The 21,046-nt window shown below is 42.3% G+C and overlaps 1 pseudogene; it reads right to left on the reverse strand.

The window, feature by feature from the left end:
* Positions 1-9,382: 9,382 nt before the first annotated feature.
* Positions 9,383-9,908, reverse strand: LOC128584577 (calmodulin-1-like; annotated as a pseudogene).
* Between the last annotated feature and the right edge of the window lie 11,138 nt (positions 9,909-21,046).

Raw genomic sequence — 21,046 nt, forward strand, 5'->3', positions numbered from 1 at the left:
AAATCTGCCCCTCTACAAACTCAATAATTAAGGTGGGAAAAACTATGACAACCAATACTTAGGGAAGTCTGAATTCCAATAAAAAACTAATGGCAACCACAAAGCCTGAAAAGGAAGAAGATGGGGAAGGAAAAGGAGATAAATGGGGGAAACAAAGCTCTCATGTAAACCAGAGAATCTAGAAGGCCACATGTGTGCCCAAGGCTAGAACCACATTGAAGAAAGAACTTAGGCCCTCACCTTGCATCTCCTGCTCATTTTGCTCCACACAGCCATAAAGTGGTGGTTAAGGCAGAGTGGCAAAAGTCTTGGCTAAGCATTGAAGGAGTACCCCAACATAGCCAACCTGCAAGTACAGGCAAAAAGCCTATATACCTCTGTGCCCACCATTCTGAGAGTGAGCAGAGACAAATTCTTACTTTGCACTGTCAGGCTGAAACTGGGGCTGAACTCTAACCAGGCCAGTAAGCCTGAGTGCTTTGGAAGTAAAAGTCCAGTGCTCAGAAGCTGGCCATGGGGGCCAAGGCGTGCAGACACATCATTGGTAAGTCTTAGGAATCTCCGGGCTGTGGTTTTGTAAGATAAGGTCTCTACCTCCAGGTGATTTGGGCCTCCAGAGAGCAGGAGAATAATCAACCTTTTCCCCGCAGCAGTCTTGTGACTTAGTGGTTTAGGGGAAAAATGGCCAACAGCAAGTTTTCCCAGGACTACTATTTTTAAATATAATAGAAAGTTTAGAAGAATGAGTATCAGTTGATCAGTATATTAGCAGATTCCAAGAAAAGGTTAATTTGTTTTTACAATATACCTATGAAGTGATTGTGTGATTAATTAACAGTGTGTATGTGCAGAACTGGCTATATAAGCTGGTCAGAAATAAAGAACTTTGCTATTTGCCACCAAGAGCATTACCCCCCTTTATTTTACACTATTTCAAAAAGCAGGTCAAACCTCTGCATCATCAACCACCCAAGAGGACCTCATGCAATATGCAAGTGCTAGGAGTATCTTCTTTTTTTCTTTGTGGCACTATATGTTTAACAACTATCCAATCACCAGTTGATCGCTAAACTAAAATAACAAAGACAGTGATCATACTCAATACAACAGTCTTTACAAAAATAGTTAGAAAAATCACCAAACATCTACAACCTGCAACAAGTAGCAACAACAAACCCTGGGGCAGAAAGAGAATCTGATTTCCAGAGTGACTGTGTTGTTATAGTCAAAATGTCCAACTTTCATTAAAAAATAATAAGGCAGGGCAGCGCCTATGACTCAAAGGAGTAGGGCGCCAGCCCCATATGCCGGAGGTGGTGGGTTCAAGCCCAGCCCCAGCCAAAAAACTGCAAATAATAATAATAATAAGGCAGGCAAAGAAACAAAGTATGGCTCATTCACAAGGAACAGAAGAAATTAGCAGAAGTTGTCTCTGAGGAAGCCCAGACATTGAACTTACTAGACAAAAACTTTAAATTACCTATCTTAAATATGCTCAGAATTAAAGGAAACCATGAGTATAGTGGCTCGTGCCTATCATCCTAGCACTTTGGGAGGGTGAGGCAGGAGACTACTTGAGGCCAGGAGTTCTAAACCAGCCTGAGCAAGAGCAAGACAGCATCTCTACATAAAAAGAAAAAAATTAGCAAGGCACAGTGGTGTGTGCCTGTAGTTCTAGGTACTTGGGAGGCTGAGGCAAGAGGATCACTTAAGCCCAAAAATTTGAGGTTGCTGTGAGCTGTGATACCATGGCCCTCTACCCAGGGCAATAGCTTGAGACTGTCTCAAAAACAAAAACAAAACAAACAAACAAAAAAACAAATCAAAAAGCTCAACAACATAACAGAAACCACGAACAAGAGTGAACAAAAACCAGTAGATTAATGTCTCACCTAGTAGAGAGTATCAATAAAAATGTAAAAATTGGCTTAGTGTCTGTGGCTCAAGTGGCTAAGGCGCCAGCCACATACACCTGAGCTGGTGGGTTTGAATCTAGGCCGAGCCTGCCAAACAACAATGATGGCTGCAACCAAAAAATAGCTCGGCGTTGTGGCGGGCGCCTGTAGTCCCAGCTGCTTGTGAGGCGGAGGCAGGAGAATCACTTAAGCCCAGGAGTTGGAGGTTGCTGTGAGCTGTGATTCCATGGCACTCTACCCAGGGTGACAAGTCAAGGCTCTGTCTCAAAAAAAAAAAAAGAAAAAGAAAGAAAAATGTAGAAATTATAGAAAGGAACCAAATAGAAATTCTGGACTTGAAAAGAACAAAAACTGAAATGAAAATCCAGTAAAGAGTCTCAATATCAGATTTGAGCAAGCAGAAGAAAGAATCTTTGGACTTTTAGACAGGTCAACTGAGATTATCCAGTCTGAGGAACAAAATGAAAAAAGAATGTTGAAAATGAACAAAGCCTCAGAGACCAGTGGGAAACCATTAAGCATATCAACATGTACATAGTAGGAGTCCCAGAAGGAGAGAAGAGACAAAATGGCAGAAAGAATGTTTTAAGAAATAATGGCTGGGGTAGCTCCTATGGCTCAGTGAGTAGGGCGCTGGCCCCATATACCAAGGGCATCGGGTTAAAACCCGGCCCTGGCCAAACTGCAATGAAAAAATAGCCGGGCGCTGAGGCAGGCGCCTGTAGTCCCAGCTACTCAGGAGGCTGAGGCAAGAGAATTGCCTAAGACCAAGAGCTGGAGGTTGCTGTGAGCTTTGATAACACAGCACTCTACCAAGGGCGACAAAGTGAGACTCTGTCTCTAAAAAGAAAAAAACTAAAAGATAAATAAAAAAAATAAAACCGTATTAAAAAAAGAAGTAACGGCTGAAACCATCCTATATTTGATGAAAACATTAATTTCTACTTTCGAGAAACTTACTGACCTACATGTAGGTCAAAGTTAAAGAAATGCACAACTATAATATATCATAATAACATTGTCAAGAAAGAGAAGAGTGACTTGTTGCAAGGGATTTTCAACTAGATTAACAGCCAATTTCTCATCAGAAACCATGGAGAGGGGCGGCGCCTGTGGCTCAGTGAGTAGGGCACCAGCCCCATATGCTGAGGGTGGCGGGTTCAAACCCAGCCCTGGCCAAACTGCAACAAAAAAATAGCCGGGCGTTGTGGCGGGCGCCTGTAGTCCCAGCTACTCGGGAGGCTGAGTCAGGAGAATCGCGTAAGCCCAAGAGTTAGAGGTTGCTGTGAGCCATGTGATGCCACGGCACTCTACCGAGGGCGGTACAGTAAGACTCTGTCTCTACAAAAAAAAAAAAAAAGAAACCATGGAGAGGCCAAGTGAGATAGTTCATGCCTATAATTCTAGCACTCTGGGAGGCCAAGTAGGGTGGATTCCCTGAGCGCAGGGGTTTGAGACCAGCTGGGCATTGTGGTGGGTGCTTGTAGTCCCAGCTACTTGAGAGAGGTTGAGGCAAGAGGCTCCCTTAAACCCAAGAGTTTGAGGTTGCTGTGAGCTATGATGCCATAGAACTCTACTGAGGAAAACAAAGTGAGAGACTGTCTCAAAAATAAATAAATAAAAGAAAGAAAAAGAAAAGAGACCATGGAAAGCAGAAGGCAGTGAGATGAAATATTCAAAGTACCGAAAGAAAAAGACAATTGACCAAGAATACTATATCCAAAAAGAGGGAAAAAATTAAGACATTCTCATAAACAAAAATTGAGAAAATTGGGCGGCGCCTGTGGCTCAAGGAGTAGGGCGCCGGTCCCATATGCCGGAGGTGGCGGGTTCAAACCCAGCCCTGGCCAAAAAAAAAAAAACCAAAAAAAAAAATTGAGAAAATTTGTAGAGTGAACCTGTCTTACCATAAATACCAAAGTAAATCCTTCAGGCTGAAATGAAGGGATATTAGAGAGTAACTTGAATTAACATGAAAATATAAATACCAGTTAAGATAATTACACAGATAAACACAGCACAGCATAAATGTACTTTTTAACTGTCTCCTAATTTAAAAGACAATTGCACAAAGCAGTGACTAAAAACCTGTTCTGATGGATATCCAACAATAAAAAGACAATATTTATATGAGAGTAACAGCACAGGCTTGGTGCCTGTGGCTCAAGTGGCTAAGGTGCCAGCCACATACACCTGAGCTGGCAGGTTCAAATCCAGCCTGGGCCTGCCAAACATCAATGATGGCTGCAAACAAAAAATAGCTGGGCGTTATGGCAGGCGCCTGTAGTCCCAGCAACTTGGGAGGCCGAGGCAGGAGAATTGCTTGACCCCAGGAGTTGGCGGTTGCTGCGAGCGTGATACTACGGCACTCTACCCAGGGTGACAGCTTGAGGCTCTGTCTCAAAAGAAAACTATAAAAGCAATTGATCTCATGGGGACAGAGAACATAATAATGGTTAGTGGAGTCTGAGACGGGTTACGGGGGCGGGGGAGGGATAAAGTCGGGATGGTTAATGAGTACAAAAATATAGTTAGATAAAATGAACACTATTTGACAGCACAACAAATTGATCATAATCAATAATGAGGGTATACTGCATAATAACTAAGAGTGGAATAGGAAAATTCCCAACCTAAAGAAATTATAAAAGCCTAAAGTGATAAATGCCCCCAATTAATCTGATTTGATTAATTGGGGGCATTTATCACTTTAGGCTTTTATAATTTCTTTAGGTTGGGGATTAATTCACATAATATGCCTATATCAAAGCATCTCATATACCCTATAAAGATATACAACTATTATGTGCTCATAATAATTAGAAATTTAAAAAGGATCGATGCCCATAGCACAATGGTTACGGTGCCAGCCACATACATCCAGGCTGGCGGGTTTGAACCCAGCTTGGGCCAGCCAAACAACCATGACAACTGCAACAAAAGATAGCCAGGCATTGTAGTGGGCGCCTGCAGTCCCAGCTACTCAGGAGGCGGAAGCAAGAGAATTGCTTAAGCCTAAGAGTCAGAGGTTGCTGTGAGCTATGACGCCGCAGCAGTCTACCCAGGGTGACATAGTGAGACTCTGTCTCAAAAAAAAAAAAAAAAAAAAAAATCAAAATGCAAGGATGGAAAAAGATATTTTAGGCAGATAGTAACCAAAAGAGAGCTGGGGTAGTTATACCAATATCAGACAAAATAGATGTTAAGCCAAAAATTATAAGACACAAAAAAAGACATCATATGTTGATATAAGGATCAATCATCAAGAGCTGTAACAGAGCTGGGCATGTTGGCTCATGCCTATAATCCTAGCACTGGGGAGGCTAAGGCGGGTGGACCGCCTGAGCTCACCTTTTCGAGACCAGCCTGAGCCACAGAGAGACCTCATCTCTAAAAATAGCTGAGTGTTGTGGCAGGTGCCTGTAGTCCCAGCTACTCAGGAGGCTGAGGCAAGAGAATCACCAAGAATTTGAGGTTGCTGTGAGCTATGATGTCACAGCACTCTACTGAGGGTGACAAAGTGAAACTCTGTGTAAGAAAGAAAAGAAAAGAAAGCTATAACACAGATGTTGGTCAAAAAACACAAATTCCAGTTAGGAGTAATTGAGTCCAAAAATCTCTATTGTACAACATAGTACAATTAAAAACAATGTATAGTAGTATTCATGAAGCTTGCTAAGAAAGTAGATTTTAAGTGTTCTCACCAGAAAAAAAAAAAAAAACCTATGGGAATACTATATATGTTAATTAGCTTCATACAGCCATTTCACAATGTATACATATGTCGATATATATATATATATTTTTTTTGAGACAAAGCCTCAAGCTGTCGCCCTGGGTAAAGTACCATGGCATCACAGCTCACAGCACTCTCCAACTCCTGGGCTCAAGGGATTCTCCTGCCTCAGCCTCCCAAGTAGCTGGGACTACAGGCGCCTGCCACAACGCCCAGCTATTTTTTGGTTGCAGCCATCATTGTTGTTTGGCAGGCTCAGGCCAGATTCGAACCCGCCAGCTCAGGTGTATGTGGCTGGCACCTTAGCTGCTTGAACCACAGGCACTGAGCCATCTATTAATTTTTTTTGATACATAATAGATGTATATGTTTGAGGGGTACATGTATGTAATAATTTAATACCTTCATGTAATTCGTAAAGGTCAAATTAGTGTAACTGAGATACCCACCAACCACTTTAAATATGTCTTTTCTTTATGCTAGAAACACTTACTCTCTTCTAGTTATTTTGAAATATAAAATAGGTTACTGTAAACTACAGTTACCCTGCTAATCTATCAAACACTAGGTCTTATTTTTTGATCAAACTATACATTTGTATTCATTTATCAACCTCACTTCATCCCCTCTCCTCCCAGCCCCCCATATACTTATGCACCACAATAAATATACAGTAATCCTTTCCCATGCTTGGTTTTGTTGTCTGCAGTTTCAGTTACCTGCAGTTAATAATGGTCCAAAAACATTAAATGGAAAATTTCAGAAATAAACAGTTCATAAGTTTTAAATTACCCACTATTCTGAATAACATGATGAAATCTCACAGTATCATGCTCCATCCTGTGCAGGACATGAATCATCCCTTTGTCCAGCCTATCCATGCTGTATATGCTGTCCACTCATGAGTCACTAGTCATCTCATTTATCAGATTAAGAGAAACCACAGAGAGCTTCCCTTAAGTGAAAAGATGAAAGTTTCCAACTTACTAGGGAAAGATTGTTTGCTAAAATCTATATTAAAAAAGTCTTCTGTTAAATTAAAAGGAGAAAAATTCGGGCAGCGCCTGTGGCTCAGTCGGTAAGGCGCCGGCCTCATATACCGAGGGTGGCGGGTTCAAACCCAGCCCCGGCCAAACTGCAACCAAAAAATAGCCGGGCGTTGTGGCGGGCGCCTGTAGTCCAGCTACTTGGGAGGCTGAGGCAAGAGAATCGCTTAAGCCCAGGAGTTGGAGGTTGCTGTGAGCTGTGTGAGGCCACGGCACTCTACCGAGGGCCATAAAGTGAGACTCTGTCTCTACAAAAAAAAAAAAAAAAAAAAAAGGAGAAAAATTAATGGTTTTGCTGTTATACTTCAAATTGCAAAGGTTACAACCAAAGTGCATGATAAATTTTATTCTAGTACACTGTTATAATTCTTCTATTTTATTATTAGTTATTGTTAATCTCTTACTGTACCTAAATTATAGAATAAAGTTTATGATAGGTATGTAGGTATAGAAAAAAACATAGAATACACAGTTGGCACATACCCCCCACAGATAAGGAGGGACTACTATAGACAATTTTAATTTTTTAATTAAAAATAACTAATTTTGGCAGCACCTGTAGCTCAGTGGATAGGGTGCTAGCCGCATACACAGAGACTGGGGGTTCGAACTGGCCCAGGCCAGCTAAAACAATGACAACTGCAACAACAAAAAAGAAAAATAGCTGGGTGTTGCGGTAGGTGCCTGTGGTCCCAGCTACTTGGGAGAACCACTTAAGCCTGAGAGTTTGAGGTTGCTGTGAACTATGACGTCACAGCACTCTACCCAGGGCCACAGCTTGACATTCTGTTCAAACAAAAAAAAAATTAATTTGGCCTTGAGGCAGGTGGACTGCTTGAGCTCTCGAGTTCGAGACCAGCCTGAGCAAAAGTGAGACCTGTCTCTAGTAAAAAAAAAAAAAAATTAGATAAACTGAGGCAAGAGGATCACTTAAGCCCAAGAGTTGGAAGTTGCCATGAGCTATGATGCCATGGCATTCTACCCAGGGTGACAGCTTTAGACTGTCTCAAAAATATATATAATTAATTTAAATAATAAATTATTACAATTAAAACCATATATGCACCTAAAAACAGGCCCCCTAAATATATGAAGCAAACTGACAGATCTGAAGGTAGAAATAGTTATAATACTTGGAGGCTTTAATACTATGCTTCAATAATCCAACAACTAGATAGAATGACAAAACAAAATAGAGGACAACACTATAAACCACTGGACATGATGGACGTATATAGAACACTTTATGCTCCAACAGCAGAATATACATTCTCCTTAAGTACACACAGAATATTCTTCAGGACAGACCAACTGTTAGGCAAATCTTAATAAAGTTAAAAAGATTAAAATCACAGAAAGTATTTTCTGATCACAATGAAAACTCCTAGGCATAATATCCAAGAGAATCAAAAACAAATGCCCACACAAAATCTTGTATACAATTATCCACAGTAGTATTAGTTATAATAGTCAAAAAGTAGAAACAGCCCAGATGTCCATTAATTGTTGAATGTATAAACATGTGGTCTATCCATATGATGGAATATTATTCAGCCATAAAAAGGAATGAAATACTAATATATGCCACAACATGGATGAACCTTAAAAATAAGCTCAGTGAAAGAATACAGTCACAAAAGACCACATATTGTATGGTTCCATTTATATGAAATGTCCAGACTATGCAAATCCACAGAGACAGAACATATAATTGCCTAGGGCTGGGAAAGAGAAGGGAAGTTGGGGGGGGTGACAGCTAAGGGATGCAGGTATTCCTTTGTGAGGGTGATGAAAACTTTCTGGAATTGTGGTAAATGTAGCACAGCTCTATGGACTGTATACTTTAAATGGTAACTACATTGTATATGAATATCTCAATACAACTGTTTTTTAAAAAAATAAGTATAAGAAAAGATCACTGCTGACAATGCAGTCAGGTCAGACCTTCCAAAAGGACAAAGCAAGAGAGCCCAGGATGAAAACGCTGGAAAACATGCTAGCAGCGACTCACATTAAGTTGATCAAAAAGCAAGGAAAAGAATAAAAAGCTAAAACCTTTGAGAAAAACTTGATGTGAATGATAATGCCTTTTTTTAATCGTAATTTTTTTATTGGAAAACAAATATACAATTTGGAATGGATTTGAGGCAAACTGTGCCATAAGCAGATTTTCTTTAAGTGGCTAAACAAAGTTTAAAAGCAAGTAACAATAAAAGAAAATGTTTCTGGTACAGGACCAGCAGTACAAAAAAAAATAGTGTACGAGTACCTGGATGATACACTCGTTTTGCAATAGTGCAAACTTTTCAGTACACATTGTTGACTGTCCGTAGTCCATGCAGAGTTACAACTCCACACTTCAACAACAATATGCTGACAGTTCCTAAAAAAAACTACTTTAAAAAAACCTGATGTTCCCTCATTTGACCAACTCCATCTAAGTTTCGATGTGCAGAAGGGTTTAGATACATCCGGAGTAAGCCACATGCAACATGTTACTTACCAATTTTCTAAAATAAGGTTTCAGGACAATGACAGTAAGATAAGGATAAGGGAAGATAACTTGGAGGAATGAAGTCCTAATTACTATACTTGCATATTGTTTTGACAGTAGTGAGAAACCTTTTACAGATAAGTTACAAAGAAAAGGCAAATAAACAATTTTGTACAAGAAGTTTAACACATTCTGTACAATGTCTTCACTTTGCTGTCATCATTTGTACAAACTCTTCATAGTTTACTTGACCATCACCATCAATATCTGCTTCCCTGATAGTTTCGTCAGCCTCTTCATCTGTTAACTTCTCTCCGAGGTTTGTATCACATGGCGAAGCTCTGCTGCGCTGATATAGCCATTGCCATCCTTATCAAACACACGGAATGCTTCTCTAATTTCTTCTTCACTGTCTGTGTCTTTCATTTTTCTTGCCATCATTATCAGAAATTCAGGGAAGTCAATTGTGCCATTACCACCAGCATCTACTTCATTAATCATGTCCTGTAACTCTGCTTCTGTGGGATTCTGTCCAAGAGACCTCATTACAGTTCCCAATTCCTTTGTTTTTATAGTTCCATCACCATCCTTGTCAAATAGTGAAAAAGCTTCTTTAAATTCTGCAATCTGCTCTTCAGTCAATTGGTCAGCCAAGCTGCAAGCGCTACCGGTTTACGAGACACCACCACAAAACCATTCTCCTCGCTCGCTGCACTCGGACTAATCCGATAATGCCTTTTGAAAATTTATGGTGGGGTGGGAATTAAAATTCTTTTTTTTGGGAGGGGGGGTTTGAGACAAGAGTCTCACTATGTCACCCTCCGTAGAATGCTGTGGTGTCACAGCTCGCAGCAACCTCAAACTCTTGGGCTTAAGCAATTCTCCTGCCTCAGCCTCCCAAGTAGCTGGGACTATAGGTGCCCACCACAATGCCCAGTTATTTTTTGGTTGTAGTTGTCATTGTTGTTTAGCAGGCCCAGGCCGGGCTCCAACCTGCTAGCCCCAGTGTACATGGCCGGCACCCTAGTCACGGAGCTACAGGTGCCAACCCATTAAAACTGTTCTTTTTTTTTTTTTTTTTGAGACAGAGCCTTAAGCTGTCACCCTCGGTAGAGTGCTGTGGCATCACAGCTCACAGCAACCTCCAACTCCTGGGCTCAAGCAATTCTCCTGCCTCTGCCTCCCAAGTAGCTGGGACTATAGGCGCCTGCCACAATGCCCAGCTATTTTTTGGTTGCAACCATCGTTGTTTGGCAGGCCCACACTGGATTTGAACCCACCAGCTCAGGTGTATGTGGCTTGTGCCTTAGCCGCTTGGAGCCATAGGCGCCGAGCCAAAACTGTTTTTTAAAAAAACTTTTCTTTGGGGATCTTAATGAGTTTGGAAGATTTGCTAAAAATAAGAAAACTTTTACCAACTAAACCAAGCAAACATTTTACTGTTCAGAATCTGTAGAGATAAGATAAAATATGAAAAGAAGCAGAAACTGCTGATGCACCCATGAGGCCTGCTGCATGGAATGGGGGAGGGGACTGGGAGGGAAAAATATTTTCTCCTTTTTAGATCAGTTTCTTTTCTGAAAACAAGTGCTTTCTGTGTCATCCTAACAATGTAGAGCCCACTAAGTTTAGGAAACATAATACTAGCCTTTGTTCCATTCCAGAGTTGACAGTTTTGCTGTTCCAGTTTTGGCTACTTCTCAAGATCATGAAGCCCGGTGCTCTCTGCTTTCTTAAGTTCAGCAGTTTACACTCCAAAAGGAGCACAGAAGGAGGCAGCACTTTGAAGTCCATCAGAGGAGAAAATGCATCATTGCTGACTACTAAAACACATAATGCAATTTCTCAGCTCCTCTTCTTTATCCTCACATGTGTATCACACTGATGAGTGAAGTCTCTTCTTGTGTTACTACCTGAGTGCACACAAGTTCTGTCTCCATAACACAGAGTCCAGCCCAGGGCTGGCTCATAATGAATTCTCAGAAAATTAGGTATTTGGTGTTACTGTACATTAATGTGTACTATATCAAACATTTATGCTAGGTGCAAATCAACAATCAACTTGAAATTAAAGTACAACACACACACACAAATGTATACCAGATAAAAAGACAGCTCAACAAATTTTCACTAAGTGAACACCCCTGGGTAAGCATTATCCAGAACAAGTAGCACGTAACCAGCACCTCACAGTCCTCACTATGCTCCCTCCCAATTGGTATTCCCACCACTGCCCCAAAGGGAAGACCTTAACACCATAGATCTTGTCTATTCTTAAAATACTGTATAAATAGAATCATATGGTGTGGATTCTTTTGTCCTGCTTCTTTTGCTCAATGTTATGTTTGTGAGTTCATTGCTGCATAGTATTCCATAGTATTACTATCAAATTTCGTTGTTCTACTAATGATGGGTATCTCTGTTTCTAGTTTTTTACTTCTAAGCATGTTTCTATAAAGATTGTTTCCCTTGGGTTTAATACACACACACACACACACACAATCACACCTATTTCTGATGGGAATATAACTAGGTGTCAAATGCCTAGGTTACTGGGAATAGATATGTTCATTTATCATAGACAAGGCCAGTTTCAAAGAGACAGAATGAATTTGCCCTCCTACCAGTCATATACCAGAGTTCTCCTTGTTATACTTTTGACACTTGAGACCATCAGTCTTTTCAATGTCTACCATCCTAGTAGGTATGTAGTGGTTTCTCATGGTATTTTTTAAATTTGCATTTCCCTGATTTTAAGGAGGCTGAACACTTTTTCACTTGGTATTTCCATCTACATACCTTCTTTTATGGACTGCCTGTCTAGGTATCTTCTTTTATAAGTGCCTGCTCAAGTCTACTGCCCATTCTTCCTCTAAGTTACTCTTTCTGGGTATTTTTAGTCTCAAAATAAGCTCTCTGTCAGGTGTATGTGTGGCAAATAATTTATCCCACTGAATGGCTTGTCTTTCCTTTTTTTTTTTGGGAGACAGATTCTCTCACTCTGTTGCCGTGGCTAGAGTGCCAGGGAGTCATCATAGTTCACAGTAAGTAACCTCAGTCTCTTGGGCTCAAGAAATCCTCTTGCTTCAGCCTCTCAAGTAGCTGGGACATAGGAACCTGCCACAACACCCAGCTAGATTTTTCTATTTTTAGTAGAGACAGGGTCTTGCTCTTGCTCAGGCTGGTCTCCAAACTCTGGAGCTCCTGCATCAGCCTCCCGGAGTGTTAGGATTACAGGTATGAACCACCAGGCCTGGCCTGTCGTTTCTCTCCTAATGGTATGTTTTAAAAAAAAAGAAGTCCTGCTGGGTGTGGTGGCTTACACCTGTAATCCCAGCATTGTGGGAGGCTGAGGTGAGAGGATTGCTTGAGCTCAGGAGTTTGAGGCTTGTCTGAGTAAGAGTGAGATCCCGACTCATGAAAAAATGGAAAAACCCAGCTGGGCACTGCAGTGAGCATCTGTAATCCCAGTGGATTCAGAGGTTGAGGCAGCAAGATGCCCACAGCCTGAATCTGAGATTGCAGTGAGCTACGATGCCACTGCACTCTGCTCAGGGGATAGGGTAGAACTCTGTCTCAATAAATAAATAAATAAAGTAAAATAAAAAATAAAAAAGAGAAGTTTTTAACTTTAATACAATCTAATTTATCAACTTCCCCCCTATGGTTAGTACTTTCTGTGTCCTGTTTAAGCAATCTTCCTTATTCCAAAGTCATAAACATATTCCCATGTCATCTTTGAGATTTTATATTTCACATTTTGATCTATAATCCACACAACATACATTTTTATTTTTTTATTGATGTATAAAGTATACAAATCTCAAATGTTCAGCTTGATGAATTTTTTACATACATACATGTATATTTAGTATAAAAGTGTGTATTATATACACATATGCACATATAGTAACCATTACCCAGATCGAGATACATTTCTTCTAACCATTTTTGGCACCAGGGACCTGATTCATGGAAGACAATTTTTTCACAGACTGGGGAATAGCAGGGCATGGTTTCAGGACAATTCAAGCACATTACATTTCCATCTCAGATCATCAGGCATTAGATTTTCATATGGAGCACGCAACCTAGATCTCTCCCATGCGCAGTTAGTAAGATTTGCACTCCTATTATCTGACGAGAGGTAGGGCTCAGGCCGAAGCAAGCAATAGGGAGCAGCTATCAACAGAGATAAGCTTCTTGCTCCCCACCACTCACCTCCTGCTATGGAGCTCAGTTCCTAACAGGTCATGGACTGGTACCATTTGCTGGCCTGAGGCTTGGAAACTGCAGCCCTGGAAGGAGCTCTTCCAGTCAAAACCCCTCAAATAGAACACTACTCTGCTTGTATCATGGTCAATTTTGCCTGTTCTTAAACTTAGTATACATAAATTATACATTTTATACCTTTTGTGTCTGGTTATGTTCTGTCTAACATTATGTTAGAGTCATCCATGTTGTTGCATGTAGCAGTTCAGTAGTTTTCATTACTGTATGGTATTTTATCATTCACATATATCACAACGTGTCTATCATTCTGTTGATGGACATTTGAGTTATTTCTTGCTTCAGGGTATTATGAATAAACCTGCTATGAATATTCTTGTACATGTCTTTAGGAAAACACTAGTTTCTGTTGGATATCAGGCTACACAAGGTTTTGACATTACCATACCACAAAAACAATTTAGATTTGTCAAGCTGTCTCAGACAAATACATGTAACTTATCTGTTCTCACATTTATAATTTTTATAGAAAAAATTTGTTTTGACAAATTTTTTCTATTTTATTATTCTGAAGTAATTTCAGACTTACTAAAAGTTGCAGAAGTAATACAACGAATTCCCATATATCCTTCATCCAAATTCCCCAATTGTTAACATTTTACTACTTGCATTTTACATACTTGCTTTATCATTAATTATTTTTCTCACCTGTGGGCATATGTGTATATATGTGTCTGTAAATATAGCATAACCTCTGTAAGCTGACTATCCAAAGGACTGTAACAAACTGGTCAACATATGGAGGTGGTCACCATAAGGAACTAGGCTTACCTGATACATACATGTGGTACATGTCTGTCTATAAAAATTAGGTCAACTTATCAATTTGGGCCATTTTATAGATTCTCTTGCCTCAGCCTCACAAGTAGCTGGGCTTACAGGTGCCCACCACAACGCCCAGCTATTTTTCTGTTGCAGTTGTCATTGTTGTTTTAGTAGGCCCTGGGCTGGGTTAGAACTCGCCAGCCTTGGTGTATGTGGCCAGCACCCTACCCACTGAGCTACGGGTGCCGCCTTTTTTTTTTTTTTTTAAAGACAGAATCTCACTGTGTTGCCCTCAGTGGAGTGCTATGATGTCACAGCTCACAGCAACCTCAAACTCTTGGGCTTAAGCAATTCTCTTGCCTCAGCCTCCCAAGTAGCTGGGACTAACAGGCACTTGCCACAATGCCCGGCTATTTTTTTGTTGTAGTTGTTCATTTAGCTGGCTCAGGCTGGGTTCGAACCCACCAGCCGTGGTGTTTGCAGCTGGTGCTGTAACCACTGTGCCACAGGCACCGAGCCGATGCCGTTGATCTTAAGGGCAATGTGACTTGCCACTGTGCCACTAAGACAAAAAGCTGTTAAGTGAATGACACAATGAAAGGCACCATCAATTGTGGGACTCAGCTCAACTTCAGAACTGTCAAAATGTGAACAAAAATGCACCCTGGAGTCAATGAAAAATGATCCTTTGGATTAGTCTGACAGGCTTCAAGTACTATACCTTAGATATGCTGAAAGAAACATGGGAGAGGATAAAAGTGACAATGTAAAGGTGCCCTTACAGTTAAAGTTTCATCTAAACTTTACTACTACTTTCACTCTCTTCCTCCAAGCCCCCAACAGCCACCCAGCCAGAACCTGATCCTCCTCCATCTCACTCATATTCTTTTCAGGCTAAGGACTGACACCACCTTGGAGCTTGATTCTTTAGCTTAGCCAGGCTTCCCCTACAATCCAGCCCAGGGGCTGTGGTTCCGTCTGCATAACACATTCCTCTGCTTAGCGCCTCCTTACATCCTGCAAACCCAGGCCCACAGCCTTTAGCGTTCAGCCTCCCTTCCTACTCGCCCAATTGTTTATCAGATGATTTCAACACTTCATCTCATTTTTCTGTTCTTCTACTTTCCTAAACACAAGAAACATAAATTTGTCTTAAAGTGTAGCTATGAAGCCAAATAGTTATGGAATCCAAAATTCTTTGAGTCTTGACGTCATAAGCGCCAACATTAATTCAGAATGTTACAACAGTCTCATTTTGGTGAATATTGCTCTTTCAAGATGCCTAACTCCTAAACACCATGTTTCATATCTGTCTTTTCAAACAAATATTTATTTATTTTTTGAGACAGAGGCTCACTTTGTCACCCCTGGTAGAGTGCCGTAGCGTCACAGCTCACAAGCAACCTCAAACTCCTGGGCTCAAGCAATTCTCTTTGCATCAGCGGCCCAAGTAGCTGGGACTACATGCGTCCGCCCGGGCCTGGCTGTTTTTAGAGACCAGGGTCTGGATCTGGCTTAGGCTGGTCTTGAACTTGTGAGCTCAAGCAATCCACCTGCCTCGGCCTCCCAGTGTGCTGGGATTACAGGTGTGAGTCCCCGAGCCCGGCCTTTAAACGAATATTTAATAGCCTAGGAATGCTAGTGAGAACAGTGGCTCTGATTAGTCAGCAAGGCCTGAGCTCACAATCTGGAAAATGAAAAGGGATGAGCTTTATCCGTAAAATGGTCTCCAGTATCATAAACTTCACAGCCATCAAACTGGGCAAAGACCAGGAACAGAAAGAGAAACACCAGCTACTCTTTGTACCCTGGGGAACGCTGAAAACAAAACACTCCCAACCAACCAAAATATAAACAAGTTCCCAAACTAGTGTGAGGAAAGTTCCACCCCCATCAAAGCCAGCCACGCCTTGATATACAGAGAGAAGGGCCCGCCCGCGCCCACACAGTGCCCCGCTGGGGCTAAAACACAAATATAAGCGTTGAGGAAGGATCCGTGAAACGGTGAGATTCCTCGGCCTCAGTTTCCTCACCTGTAAAACGGAGCTGGTAATCGTACCACCTGAGAGCACGGGTTGAGGCCTGCACCTGGGACCTTCAGGGCGGAAGGCCATGGGTCAGGCAGCTGGCAGGGCGGGCGCAGGCCTCGGAGGACCAAGCCAGGTAGTGGGGAAAGGAAGCCGGCACAGGTTCCCTCCACGGTGGGGTGGATGGCCCAGAGAGAGGCGGGTCCCCACCCACAGGGCCGCCGGGCCTCCTAGAGCCACCAAAGTGGTCCCGGGGCAGTCAACAGGCGTCCAGCTCCGGGCTCCAGGCGTAGGGCCCCACAGGCACGAGCACGCCTACTCCGTCACGTGCGCACCCTCCCCGTCACGTGTGCGTGCATTACGCAGGCGCAGACCGCTCTCTGTTGCTTGCCTTTACTGGGCCCTTGCTGTTGGGCATTTTTGTGTATAAAGTCACTGAACCTTTACCTGGGGATCAGGACACTGAGGCACAGAGGGAGAGGGCCACTTGCCAAGGGCACATGGACAGAAGGCGGTGGTGCTAAGATTTGAACTCATAGCAGACTGCTCCATCTGACCATTTGGATCTTTACAAAGGTGAGACTCTATTAGAGTGTGTGTTGAGAGCACTGCTCAGAGCCACCATCCTGGATTATTATTCTACACATTTTGCTTTGAAAAGAGATCTGTCCTAGGTGTGCGTCTGTGTCTGCGCACTTCGGGGTATTTTGGTTCACACTCAGTAAGTACAAGTTGAGCTCCAGCCCTATGCATGTCATTGAGTTAGAACGTGTACACACATTATTTTGCCTAACCCCCAGCCAGTCCCATGTTAATGAAAATCCATGCCCTATGCTTCTGGAGAAGTGATTTTCAATTAGGCACGTTTATAATTAATTAATGATCCTCTTGCGTGGTTCTCCAGGCAAGAGGGCGGGAGAGCTGAGCTGAGATTTGCCACAGTGCAGCTGGGACTCTGGCACAGTCTGTTCCCAGAGCAAGTCCCTTGGGGGCCAGAACAGGATGGGTGGGAGCTTCACAGTGTGTTGGCAGCATCTTTCTAGGAATAATTACCACTTGACCTTTACTTTTTTTGATTAATTTCTCTAGGAGTTTGGACCCGTTCATTCATCTGACTTCTAGTTGTTAAAAGAATATTGAAGTGAAGAGTTTGAAAGGATCCCCTCCAAATTCCTTACTGGTCTTTGGAGAACTGCCACTTCAAATGTTTTTTGTTTTTTTTTTGTAGAGACAGGGTCTCACTTTATGGCCCTCAGTAGAGTGCCGTGGCCTCACACAGCTCACAGCAACCTCCAACTCCTGGGCTTAAGCGATTCTCTTGCCTCAGCCTCCCGAGTAGCTGGACTACAGGCGCCCGCCACAACGCCGGACTATTGTTTGGTTGCAGTTTGGCGGGGGCCAGGTTTGAACCCGTCACCCTCGGTATATGGGGCCGGAGCCTTACCGACTGAGCCACAGGCGCCACCCCACTTCAAATGTTTTAAACATACAGAGGTAGGTCCATTTTAATGAGCACTATTTGAAACCTTAATATAAAGAGACAGAGCCAGCTCCAGGCAAAATTGGGAATAAAAACCAACACAAGAATAACCCTTGTTTGGTGTACAAATTACTTTCAGAAACATTACCTCATTTGATCTTCACTGCAGGCTAGAGGAAGCTATTACTACTCTGAATTTTCAGATGAAGAAACTGAGGCTTGGAGGCCACCTGCTGGGCACTGGGCCATACGCAGGGTTATGAGAGCTAGGATTCGTTCAACTCTCTGCTGCTGGCTTATCTTTTCCCACATCTCCGGGGTTTTGTCTTCACTTTCGGGACCCATTGCCCTAACTTTGTCTGTGTTCAGGATCTGTATCCTTGAAGCCCTCTACATTCCTCTCAGGACTCTGGAAGGAGCAGAAAAGAATGGTTTTGGCAAACCAGGCTGCTTCAGGCAGCTTAGCCACCCCAGCATGGAAGACCCTTGCGGGGCCTGGCCATGCCTAGCTGAGGACCTGCCTTGTCTTTCCCCCACCTCACTCCCTTCCCCAGGCTCTGCTCTGGAATCACATGTTGTGTGTGTTCACTCCTAGTGAGTTGATCTCTTAACCCAGTTAAAAAGTTACCTTTCTAAGACTCCTTTGAATAGTGATCCCAGTAATAGGACTGGTCACAGGAGATGAGCTTTATTTGGTAAACTGGCTTTTTCCTTCACAAGTCATCTCATATGAGTGGCTGCTTATTCTTCCAAAGGCCAGCCTGGGGTGACACTGTTTTCTTTTCTTTTCTTTTCTTTTTAGAGACAGAGTTCTCACTTTATTGCCCTAAGTAGAGTGCCATGGCCTCACAGCTCACAGCAACCTTCAACTCCTGGGCTTAGGCTTGCCTCAGCCTCCCGAGTAGCTGGCACCCGCCACAACACCCAGCTATTTTTTGTAGCAATTTGGCAGAGGCTGGGTTGGAACCCGCCTTCCTTGGTATATGGGGCCGGCACCCTACCCACTGAGCCACAGGCGCCACCCACTGGGGTGACACTTTCAATTGTTTTATTCATTGATAGCCTCTGCTTCATATAATTATCATTGTTGAAGAATTATCATATATCTACTGTGTGTCACATACACTAGGTACATTGTAACTAAATCCTTATATCAACCCTATAAAAGGGAAATTGGAGGCTCAGATTAAGTAGTTGCTCAAGATATACAACTGCAAGGTGCAGAGCTATTTGAATTCATATTTTTGCAGAATGTATACTTTTTCCTCCAAATTCCACTGCCTGATTTCAGAAAGGTTATATAAAATCAAAGCCACAATGAGAGAAAAGAGCCAAATTTTTTTCAGGAGGACTAATGTGATTATTGGAGTGAACATTAAATCTGGCTCTGAGCTTCGTGGTATTGCAGGAAAATGAGGCCTGATGGAGAGAGAGAAACACCTTAACATCTGTGTTTAAAAGAGGAAGGGCTTTACTTCAGCAGCCAGAGCCACGGTGAGCTAGAGTCCAAAAATGGCTAAGCTCCCCAACTGGCTCTGTCTTTTTCCTTTTATCTCTAGCCAAGGGTTCCTTGTCCATGGGTACCTTTCTCATTGGTCAGTTTGAATAGAGCTGGAGAAAGTGGGTGTGGGCTTTTTTTTTTTATTATTAAATCATAGCTGTGTACATTGATATGATCATGGGGCATCATTCACTAGCTTCACAGACCATTTACCAAGTGGGTGTGGGCTTTTACAGAAGTGGAGGCAAGTGTTAGTTTCTGATCCCAAATTACATTTCTACAAATTCTTTTTTTTGTTTTTTTCTTTGAGTCAGAGTCTCACCATGTTGCCCTTGGTTGAGTGCCATGGCAACGCAGCCCACAGCAACCTCCAACTCCTGAGCTAAAGTGATTCTGTTGCCTCAGCCTCCCAAGTAGCTGGGACTATAGGTGCCCATCACAACACCTGGCTATTTTTTGTTGCAGTTGTCATTGTTGTTTAGCTGGCCTGAGTTGGGTTCAAACCCACCAGCCTTGGTACATGTGGCTGGCACCATAACCACTGTATTACGGACGCTGAGCCAACGTTATACAAATTATTATTATTATTGTTATTATCTTTGAGACAGAGTCTCCCTTTTGTTACCCTCGGTAGAGTCCTGTGGCGTCACAGCTCACAGCAACCTTCAACTCTTGGGCTTAAGTGATTCTCTTGTCTCAGCCTCCCAAGTACTTGGGACTACAGGTGCCCGCCACAACGCCTGGCTTTTTTTTGTTGTTGTTGTTGCAGTTGTTCACTGTTGTTTTTAGCTGGCCAAGGCCAGGTCTGAACCCGCCACCCTGTGGGGCCAGTGCCCTACCAACTGAGCCACAGGCATCACCCATTTATACAAATTCTTAAGAGCTGAGACACTACAGGGAGGAATTTGTATGTGTGTCCTAGGGGCTTCTTTGAGAAGCCTTTTGTTTTTTTAGACTTTATTTTTTCTGGGAACCAAGAAAAAAAAAGTGAAAGGGACACAGAGGGCTCCATGCTTCTCTCTATAAGATAGAGTCTCTATGGTAGAAAGAAATAACACTTTTTTCCTTATTTTCAATTCTCAAAGTAATTTTGAATTCAATTCTAAAAGTAAGATCATGAAGGATCTTATACAAAGATGTTATGTAACAAATGTTTTGAATAACCAGGTTCATCAGAAGATGACTAAAAACAATTGTCTTATATAATGCAGTTATCCATTTTACATTTCTATCATTCAACAAACACTGAGCACCTACCATGTTTCCTAGACTCAAAAATATGTGCTAAAAGGGGCCTGGCGCAGTGGCTCATGCCTGTAATCCCAGCAGTTTGGGAGGCCAAGGTGGGCGGATAGCCTGAGCTCATGAGTTCAAGACTGGTCTAAGCAAGAGTGTGTCACCATCTGTAAAAAAAAATAGCCAGACATTGTGGTGGCTGCCTGTAGGCCCAGCTACTCAGGAGGCTGAAGCAAGAGAATTGCTTGAGCCCAAGAGTTAGAGGTTGCTGTGAGCTATGATGCCAGGGCACTCTACCAGGGGCGACAAAGTGAAACTCTGTCTCAAAAAATAAATAAATAAATAAATAAATAAATACATAAATAAAAATATGTGCAAAAAGATGACAACCCTTCAATGTAATCAGCCTTATAATGGAGGTGTGCCCTGAGTGCTCCAGGAACATGCAGAAGTGAGATGATAACACTGTCTGGTGGAGTCTGTGACCTCAGGCAAGGTAACATTAGCCTAAAATCTTGAAATTTGAATTGAAAGTTTATCTCCAGAAAGAAGAAA

Source organism: Nycticebus coucang, chromosome 4 (genome assembly GCF_027406575.1).
Source record: "Nycticebus coucang isolate mNycCou1 chromosome 4, mNycCou1.pri, whole genome shotgun sequence".
Classification (NCBI taxonomy): domain Eukaryota; kingdom Metazoa; phylum Chordata; class Mammalia; order Primates; family Lorisidae; genus Nycticebus; species Nycticebus coucang.